General features: G+C 40.9%; 1 long non-coding RNA gene across 1 annotated transcript; it reads right to left on the reverse strand.

Annotated features, from left to right (window-relative positions):
• Positions 1 to 1354: 1354 nt before the first annotated feature.
• LOC149918832 (uncharacterized) lies at positions 1355 to 2611 on the reverse strand. Its single transcript, XR_016464614.1, has 3 exons — positions 2429 to 2611; positions 1613 to 1747; positions 1355 to 1535 (listed from the first exon to the last, which is right to left on the reverse strand). It is a non-coding gene; the product is annotated as an uncharacterized LOC149918832 (long non-coding RNA).
• Positions 2612 to 10338: the final 7727 nt, after the last annotated feature.

Here is a 10338-nt window from a genome sequence, read left to right on the forward strand (position 1 = left end):
TAAGTTACATCGATAGCAAAAACTGCTATACAGAGATTATACGTTAAAATGCCCTCCTTGCTATGGAACCTTTGCCACTCCCATCAGTTCTGGTTTGATTAAAGACCTTTGCATTAGTCTTCACTGCCTTGTGACTACTGAAATACTGTCTGAAAATGAAAAGGTGTATGTTTTCTGTGATACCAACAGAATAGAAATTCCTTCCACTGCGAGGAGTCCCCTGAGCATGCAGTGCTATCCTGAAAGAAGGTCAGTTATATCCCACTCTGTGAACTACGCTGAGAAGTGGGAATCTTGCAGCTGATAATACCTGAGCCATTGTTTTAAAGACAAAAATGCTTAATGTACAATAACAGGGCACATAATGAATGTCCAAATGAACAATATTTTCTTCAGTTTTATATTCCCAGAAGCACAGAAAGTCTTGGCCACTAACTCAAGCCAATTACAAAGTAGACTCTATTCCAAAACCAAAAAGAAAACTTCAAAATGCCCAGAAACACTCAGTGGTTTCTGATCATTGTTTTGAATTCAATTAAGCTTAGCTTCATCAGTGCTACATGAAAAGGGTGTGCAGTTTATCCTTGTATTTCCTTCTGAATAGATGAACTAGCTTGCCCTGTTAGAAATGAAAGTAGAAAAAAGCAAGAGGGCACACATAAAGAACTTTTTCTGGAGCGTGAGTTAAAAAAAAAAAAAAAAAAAGTCAAGATAATGAAATCATCACACTGAGGAAGCACCTGAAGGGAGATTCACCCCACCCCCTCATTCAGGTACAGACCTTCCATGCCCTTGCAGCGATCATAAATGCAAATGGGTTTTGTAACCAAATCGGTAAGGGAGAACATTTTGGTGGACAAATATTTCTTGAGGAGCAACTTGTGCAGATAAAGGGCAGAGCTGCCCCCAGGGAAAACTGCAGACAGGAATAAGAGGCAGCCTTGGTGACCCTTCCTACACCCAACCAGCAGTTGGCTGCATCTGCAGCTTCAAACACAAGGAACCAGTACAGTGGGGCTTTGCTCCTGGACCATTGTGCCCAACCCTGTGCCATTTCCTCCCAGTGGTGAAGGCTAAAAAACAAATGGCATGTTGGAGCACACAATAAACAGTTTTGCTAGTTAACAGTGAGGAACAATGCCTGCTAAATGTTTTTGTTCCATCATTATGAAGCAGCAAGTAATGTGCTCATAAAGAGATGACAGAAGGTGAATTCATCCTTGATATTACATCCAAACCACTTTCTTTCACGAGATATATCACTGGAGATATATAACCTTGTGCTTAAACGTGCTTTCAAGGATGTAAATCTGTCCTGAAAATGATGGGATTTTCCAAGCATAAAAGTAAGGCAGAGCAATGAGGCGAGACTTGAAAAGGCACCTACATGTTTCTGATCCTTCTTTCTACCAAGCAGGAAGGTACGTTTTGCTGTAAGCACATTTAGCATAACACCAACCAAGAGAAAATTGCCTTGTAGAAAGACAGTAAGCTGGTGAGGACTGAGGTCTGTCTAGCTTGCAGTCAGCTCCTGCCTGAAAAAGGATCTCATGAGGTTCAAATAGAGGCAACTGATAACAAAGGGAATTTTTAGGGCCAGGACATGACTTACGAGGAGGAAAGGTTTGCTTAAGAGAAAGTAGGTGCCCAAAATCAGAATTTTGCTTTTGGCCTGTTGGGTGACTGCAGCTGTACTGGGTGATGGTCTGTTTTATCTGTTCATAAGCAGGAATCAATGACAGAAGCTCTGAAAAATATTTTGAGAGGTTAGGAATAAAACTTTATTAATCTTTTATCAAAATCTAAGGAAAAGCAGCCCCGCAATTTTAACTGGTAGAATCATACTCTGATCAGCTTATCATCTGTAATATCACATTAGGCAAAAGCAAAACCTGGGTAACTTCAACCACATTAGTCTTGCACGCGTGGAAAAGATCTCAAAAGAATTATTGGTCTAGAAAGCAAAATTCTAGCATTCAAAAATCTGTTTTAAAGCTAAAAAGCAAATTTCCCATGTGAGTATGGTAAGAATTTTCATCTTACTCCTAGCCCAGTACTAAAGGTACTATTTCCCTAATAAACTCATGCTAGAGGTCCGAGGTATGCTTCTCAATAAGTACTTTCTGAAGGACGTATTTTCTGAAAATGAGGAATGAACACACTATTAACCTATTGCAGCACACTGATCAATGCAAAATGGGAGCAGACTTGCTCACTTCCACCATGACAAGAGGCAGGTTTCCCTGACTGGACCATGCTGAGACTTTATCTGTAATAAAGAGCTTCCCACCGCTGGGCTGACAAAATGCCCTTCTGCCAGCCAGCTGTTAATTACTGACATCCAAGACTAATTTGCTCCTCCTTTTCCCTCCCATGCAGAGTAGCTCTCTGCCGTTTTGCTGGTTGCAGCTGTGTTAGCTGAACTGACCTCTGAGTAAGGCTGTTTTCATTTGGCCAGTACCACCACATTACAGCTGCCAGTTTCAACTAGGTATTTCTATTTCTTGAAGATGAGCCTCCCTTGCACTCCTGTACCACTGCTCATTCCAGCTGATCCATAACATGCAGTATCACTTCAGGGGATTTTTCCTCCAAGCTGCAAGCTGAGAGAAGTACCACTGGGCACAGAGATGGGATGGTGCTACCTGAGCCTCTTTCACAGAGGAACATTATGAGTACATTATGATCTAGAAGGTACACACTACGGACTATGTGCTAATAGACAATCAGAAGTGCAGGATTGGTGTCTTTTCAGCATCAATGTTCCTCGCAGTAAAAATAAATTCAGAGTATGACAGATGATGTATTTCATTAGTCAGGAGCTCAGAGGCCTGCTAAAAATAAAGCAACAGCAGAACTGCTCTCGATACAAACATCTCATCCTTCCCATTAGGAAGCTGATCCACAAACACAACCTGTTAATTGCTTTTTGAAGGGTACTTGGGGGAGCAAACATACCATAATGAACCAATGATGGATCTTGCTGCTGGACTAAAATCCCTCCAATAGAAAGGAAGAAAGCAGGGACTGTGTGCTGGGCTCTCATCTTGCATGGCCATGCGTTGTACACAAGTCACTCTGCTTTCAACTCAGTTTGCGTTGGCTGTTGAAATCTTTGGAGGCAGAAAGCTTTCTCTACACTCTCAATAAAAGCAATGTTAATCATTTTAAATCAACAGTGAATCTTTCTAACGGCTAGAAATTTGAGAAAAATTAGTCAGAGTTCGGATTTATTTTTATTTTTTCTTGAAGTGGTATCAGAAAACTGAATGCTATCAAAAATGACAGAAAGGAGGTCAGATGGGCACTGGTCCCTTTGCACTCTGGTGCAGAGGCTGAACTTTCTGAGTGCACACTAGTTTGATGAAAACAAATCCTTCAATTTCAGCACAGATCCCCTGGTGAGGCTTAGAAACAAGCAATAGCATCTTGTTACCCTGGGCTGGGAGTTGCTTCCCTGCAGTAGGGCGGACTGGAAACTCTTACTGATCACTATGGAAGAAACAGGAGAAAACCAACAAAAAGAAGTCAAAGGCTACACTGAAGGTAGTCAGGAGGGAAAATCCACTAACAGCTGACTAATGGGCTTGCACAAAATGAAATTTATTCTTATGCTCTTCTCGTCCTGCAGCAGGAAATTGATAGCTCACTGCCTGCGTGCTCAGCAACTGCTGGTAGAGCTACTAAGAAATGAGATAAGAACTATGAGCAGAATTAGCAGTTACTGTGTACACCTCCTCCGTCACATACGGGATGAAAATATTCCTCTCTATCATTTTTTTGCTAAGGAATACGAGAGAGAGAGAGAGGGCTTCCCATAAAAATTCTTTATCTCCTTCCCTGCGCCCCCCGTTGTTTGTTTTCCTTCTCAGTCCTCATGTCTTTGCTGGCATGAGAAAGGCAGCAGATGCAGCCTGAGCTGTAAAGATCCCTGGATCCCTTCAGTGCATCACATTCATAAGCATCTCACATATCTAAATCTTCGTGTCAGCTGCCCTGCAAAGAACTGCCCTAAGCTAGCCCAGAAGCTGTAAAAGCAATGATTTTTAACAGTGGTAAATGGAGGTTGAGATACATTTGCAGAAGAATAAATGCCCACCGCTATCAAATAGACTTATGACACTGTTACTTACAAAAATGTCCTGGAGCTAAATCAGCTGGGACAGTCCTGAGATCTGGAGGTCTCAGCAGCCTGCTCTGACAGATGTGCAAAGTACACACACAGCTGTTTCCCAGCAGGATCTGGCAAAATGCAGAATTCGACTCCTGCATTTTCCCCACAGAAAAGCAGAAATTTACACAAAGACTTTAACACTTTAGAAGGAAACGTGCAGTTGGCACCAAGTCTTTAAAAGAATTACAGAGAATCATATTTTTCAATAATTTCATTTTTCATAAGCAGGTAGGACTAGAAATCCCTGCAACTTCCATTGACTTTTCAGGCTAGAAGTTCAAAAATGCTTTTGCATTGGAATCCAAAATGATTTAAGCATCTGCAAATAGACAAGGCTTATGATGTTACAGACTGTAAGGAAACTTATGCATCTAACAGTACCAATAAACATAAGTATTTTTTTAAAACTTTCCAAAACACTGATACCCTATCTACAACTTTAAAAGAAAAATGCTTTACTGAAACAATCCCACTGACTTTGCTTGCTTTAAAAAACAAAACTAAAATGACAGCATGTTTTGAGCCAGATTTTGGGATTTCATCATCCAGCTTCACCGACTGAAGCATTTCAGAAAGGATTCAGATTGTCAAGCTTCAGAGCAGCATAATTGTTCCTCTGAAAAAAATAAGGAAAGTACACTTGCAGATGCTCAAAACCGAGCACTGCTGTGAATTCTGCTGCATTCTCAAACTTTATCTGAGCAACGTGGAATGTCAAACCCCACCCACCACCAAATATTTTTCTAAGTGCAATCAAACATAAGACAACAAAAGAAATGGTTCTAGGGCTCCTGCACAGAGAATTCGAGGGCTGAAGAAAATATATATATTGAACCTGAAAACCAAACTCTTACTGACTGCAAAAGGGTCAAAAACAATCCTAGTAAAATATCCATTACATATAAATTTGGGGGGCCACTTAGAGGCAAAATGTATTAAGCTAGGATAGCAAAATAATACTGTACAAGAAAGTGCCACGTGGTGCAAATCCTGCACAGGTCAGTGATGATGCATTGCTCAGTGTGCTTAGACCCTCAGCTGTTCACACTATCTATCACCCTAGTCCTCCAAGAGCATCAGGTCAACCCCTGGGGGTGACACACACTACACTGAAACACCTCCCCAGCCATCAAAGAAAGATGTTTCTCAATTCACTGCGAACAGTGTGCTAGAGAGAGTCCATACGTACTGTTTCCCAAGCCCCATTGCCTGTCTGCTGTATTTCTTTCTCCTCTTACCTCCCTGAATAAGCAGGTATTCTCCCTCTGTGGCAGCTAATAGGTGACTGCTTGTGTGAGGGAAAGCACTGCTTTGCTTGGGAGACATAGAACCTGCCTAAGAACAGAAGAAGAGTAAAGTGTCAGGAAGATTTAGGAGATTAAATTCCAGCGCGATTATCTCCTCAGAAATAAATTCAGGTCATTTATATATCCTATCAATTTATGACAGATAGAGAGGCCGTTTAAAGAGAAAAACCTTTTAATTTAAATAAAAGGTTTGCCTCCAGGGAGGGCCAGCCAGCTGGTATTTTGTATTTCTAGCACATTTGTCACTAGTGTTTTCTTTCAAGCTTTCACTTCTCCGTTGTCGGCAAAATTACTGTCACTGTTCAGTACACGTAACACATCTCACACAGATCCATTCTGTGCAAACAAAAGGGACTGTCACATCTGAAATAGCTGCCCTTGCAAAAAGGGCCCGGTAGGAAAACTGGATATGATTGGAAAGTAGCACTAAAAACAGTCTGGGTACAGCTTAGTTGCCCATAATGAGGTAAGCTGGTATTTTTTCAGAACACTTACGTGAACCAGCCTTTCATATTTTAATAAGCAGGTGCAGAAAGAATTAAAACTTTCCACTTTGTTTGGATGCATTAAAACGGGTCTTGCGAAGGATGCACGATGCAGTCATAAGGTTTAAAATTACAGCTTTGGGAAATTCATTTCCAGGCATTCAAAGGGGGCTCCAAATGGCTTGCTTTGGGTGTCTGAAGTTTTTCGTATGCCTTTTCCTCCCTCTATTCCAGTATCTCCTAGAGATCTCCATCCCCCCAGTCATTTCTATACTTTGTAAACCTCTGTCAAAGAGATGACTCTATTAGACAGACTGTCATCTTATTCACTGCTGCAGGTCCTATTCCCCAGACACAGATATTAAGCATTTGCAAGTGGTGAATAATAATAATAAAGACTGATATCTGTGGTCTTTTTTTTTTTTTGTCTGCTTGTTTTATTTAAGCATGTCTCAAGATCCAAAAGGCAGTGAATAACAAAATACATCAGCTTTCTTTTTCCCTGTGAATTGGCTGAATCCTAGTGAACGCTGGATCAACATCCAGCCACTTCAGATGAGAAGAATCAGAATCTCTGGCTGTTGTTTCTAGAAGAAGGCAGTTATTAGCAGCTATCTTTTCATGTCTACTTTTCACTAAATATGGTAACTTATGCTGAAATGGCTTCTGTAAAGATGCACGGTATAAACAGTTTCCTCCCCATATTCCAGTACCTCCTAGAGATCTCCATCCCCCCAGTCATTTCTATACTTTGTAAACCTCTGTCAAAGAGATGACTCTGTTAGACAGACTGTCATCTTATTCACTGCTGCAGGTCCTATTCATTTTAAAACAGGGCAGTGGAAAACTCAATATACCAAATACTGAAAACTACATAGGAGTAAATTTCTGTTTTATTTTGCTTTCACAGGGGGAAGTACAGAGATGAAATCCAGGGGAGCTGTCAGGGCAGGCTCTGTTAGCATCTTTTAAGACAATATACTTATTGATTTCAACAAAGAATTTGCCACATTTAGGAGGATTTTTGTGCTAAGTCAGCAGGTCTGATGGGATAACTGGATTTCCAAAGTTGAAAGCTGAAGCCTAGGGATAATTCACAGAAAAATCCCAGAGCTTTTGAAGTCTTACAGCCTCCCTTAAGGCTGTTACAGAAGACAAAGGCAGGTACCTTTGTAAGACAGCACAAAAATCTGTCTTCATACATCATCAAATACCATCTCCAATAAGCTATTTAGGAATACCTAGAGCTATTTTGCAACAGCTTATAGGAGAAATAGACTTCAAGCTATTTGAGCCCAATGGATTAAGTTGCTTCACTCAGTTTGTCAAAGCTACCTGATCAAAGTAAGGATCAAGAAAAGGCAGCATTATTTAAAATTGAACTTCACCTTCACTCTTGTATCTTCCATGCTAACCATCTACAATTTTCCATCATGAAGCTCTCATTTTAATAACCTCAGTGTTAAGCAAAGCATGGAACTGTTCAGTAAATGAATTAATGTTGCAGGAGTCATTTTCAGTCTCATATCTCCTAGACAGCAAAATTCTTGAAAATTAGTACAAAGGCTAATAATTGCTGAGAAACAGATGGATCCATCCGAGCTACAACCACAGCCCACTTTTGATAAGGTTTATCAGCTTTGCTCAGGTCCAACTGAATACAGCTTGGAGGACAGGATTTAAGCATAAAGGATCACTCTCTTTTGCTTTCTTCCTGTTAAGAAGACAACCACCATGCACAAAATAAGAGCTTCCATTTCTGTGAATCTTTTTTTGGGGGGGAAAAGACAAAAACATTTTCTCAGATCTGTTAGTGTTTCATTTACTTTTATCTGTACTGTCAGTTGCTGTTGCAAACTCATGACTTTCTTTCTGGGTTATATGTACCGATGCTCTAATGAGAAAGCTCTCATTCTTTGTGTACAAAATGCTTCTTACATATGGGGTCACTTTTCTCAGGAGAGAAAGCAAGAATAGGATGGGTATTAAGTTTCCTGGATTGCCTGCTCCTAACACTAAGTATGAAAGGGGAGAAAAGAAGAAAGGCACCGCTGTCTGGTTAGTAGATGCTTGTGAAACAACCCACACGGCCCTCCTCCAAAGCACATCCTAGGTTTAGTCAGAGTTTCACTTCCTAGCTGTTTCTATTGGAAACTCTGTGCTCACAGTTTGTCCCCAACACTTTCCAGGTACCTCTTCTTTTTCCCACAGCGCTTTTTAACGCACTTGAAAGGCAGAGGGGCATTAGAATAACCTAAGCAGACACAGCTACACAGACATCCCCTTAAAATGAAAGTAGCCATAGGCTGAAAGAGAACGAGGGGATTGTCTCATTTACTCTACTCTTGCACTTATTACATAGGTGTCTGTTTAACGGCCAATGCTGAGGACAACGCTGACTGAATCATAGGTTTGCAGCAGCACAGCTCTGAAGTTACAGAAGGAACCATGCTCTCCTGTTCCTGGCTGTCCTGCTGAGAACATATTAGCACACCTCCCTCCTGAGAACTGCAGGGAACAGCTGCTGCCTCAAGTCAAAGCTCCTCTTTCTCCATCCTTCACTTGTGCCCAGAAATAATTTCCAGGCATTTGAAGAAAGACCAATAAACTCCTACAGAGACCAAACTTTATAATGAAGAGAATATCCCGTTCATCAGTAACTAATCAAGGAATCTTATTTTGCAATTTGGGTTGAAGATCAAATGAAACAAAAATAAAAAAGCAGGGAAATACATTCCGTCTTTGCCAACCTTAAGAACAAAATCTCTCCAGCATAAAAATTTAATAATTCAGTTCACAACATGCATGACAGAAGATTCTCCCCAGATCAGCTTTCCTATGGCCTAGCTGGGCTCAGGGATCTCTGTCCTTAATTTACTTCCTGAATGCTCAATTTCAGACTTTTCAAAGGATGGTGATTGCTCACAGCTCCCAGTGATTTTGGTGCATCCTACAGGGCACCTCAGGTCCTGTAAAAGCAAATCACATTTCCTTTAACCCTCTCAAATATATGTTCATCATAGCTGAGAACGGTCTTAAAACTTGTTGAGGACTAATTAGATGTGAAGCAGCAATCACAAGGAAACAGCTGCTGTAACTCTGACCATTCAATGAGCTGCCTTTTATTATAGCTCGTGTTTCAGCTCTGGCACATGCAGCATCAGTTTCCCCATACCTCCTCCCCATGCTAAGGCTCCTTTTTTTTTTTTTTTCTGGCAAATCAGTTTTTTCAGCATTTTCATTTCCCTTTCTGTGAATTGAACAGGCTTGGATCAACCTGCTGGTGCCAGATGCACTGTCTGAAGGATGCTTTGGTGATAAATTCATAGCTACATTCCCTGAAACGTGGTCAAAAGGTGTGGCAAGAGGTACCAAAAGCAGACATGAGGGCACATGAGTTTGTCTTTCTAGTGGTGCAGCAAAGTGCCCTTATCCATGCCAAAGGTTCTTTTTTGATAATTATTTGGCAGTACCATCCTATCTGCTGGAATATGTCACTTCTAAGGCAGAACATTTTCAGTTGCTGCAATCATCCAAGGGAGTAGAGGGAATAGAGCCAATTGAAAGCTTTTTCATAATGAGAAATGAAATGAATATGCAACTTCTTATTTCTAAGTGAATTTCTTACCATGAATTGTGAGTGTAGAACTGCAGCCTCAATGTTGTTAGGACTTGTTAGTTAAAGTGGAGATCTCCTTCATGGGTCCTCGTGGAGAACAAATCCCCAGGACAGGGCCACCAAGTCATTTCATAGGAGAGAACTTATTTATAAAACCTGTATTTTTCACATGCAGTGTACAATAAAGAGTTTCATCCTACAGCTCCAGCTTCAGCGTGGACACTAGCTTGCTGGAGGAGTCATTCTCTGAAATTCGCAAAGTGAATTGCATTGCTTATCTACCTGCCAATCCATGTCCTGTGCTTTAATGAACATGCTTCATACTTTGTTCCGTTCCTGTCCTCAGCTGCTGTCAATAGGCAAAGTATTATTGATGTTCTCAAGAGAGCCAGGCCGTGTATGCTTTGACCATGAGTGCAAATAAGGGCAAAAACGGCTCACTGGGCAATGGCCTTTTATTCCAAATATCACAAAGAGCAGTGGCTGGCAGAAAGTATGAGAACAGGCACTTTGTGATACCTTTGTCACCCTCCAGTAACTCTTGGTGGAATTATATTTCACTGTCACCAAAGAAAAGTGTCAAAAATATCCAAACAGGTGATACCACATCTTGAGAGCTTGAGGTGTTTCCAAGCAATTTGCATCAATATATTCTGACTTCTCTGAACAGGTAAATGCGGCCTGTCTCCCACTTCAGAGGATAGCACCAACCATTCAGATCACGTTTAAAAGTGATGTTGGCATATGTAAATG

This window comes from Phasianus colchicus, chromosome 2 (assembly GCF_987193195.1).
Source record: "Phasianus colchicus chromosome 2, bPhaCol1.hap1.1, whole genome shotgun sequence".
In the NCBI taxonomy this organism is placed as follows: domain Eukaryota; kingdom Metazoa; phylum Chordata; class Aves; order Galliformes; family Phasianidae; genus Phasianus; species Phasianus colchicus.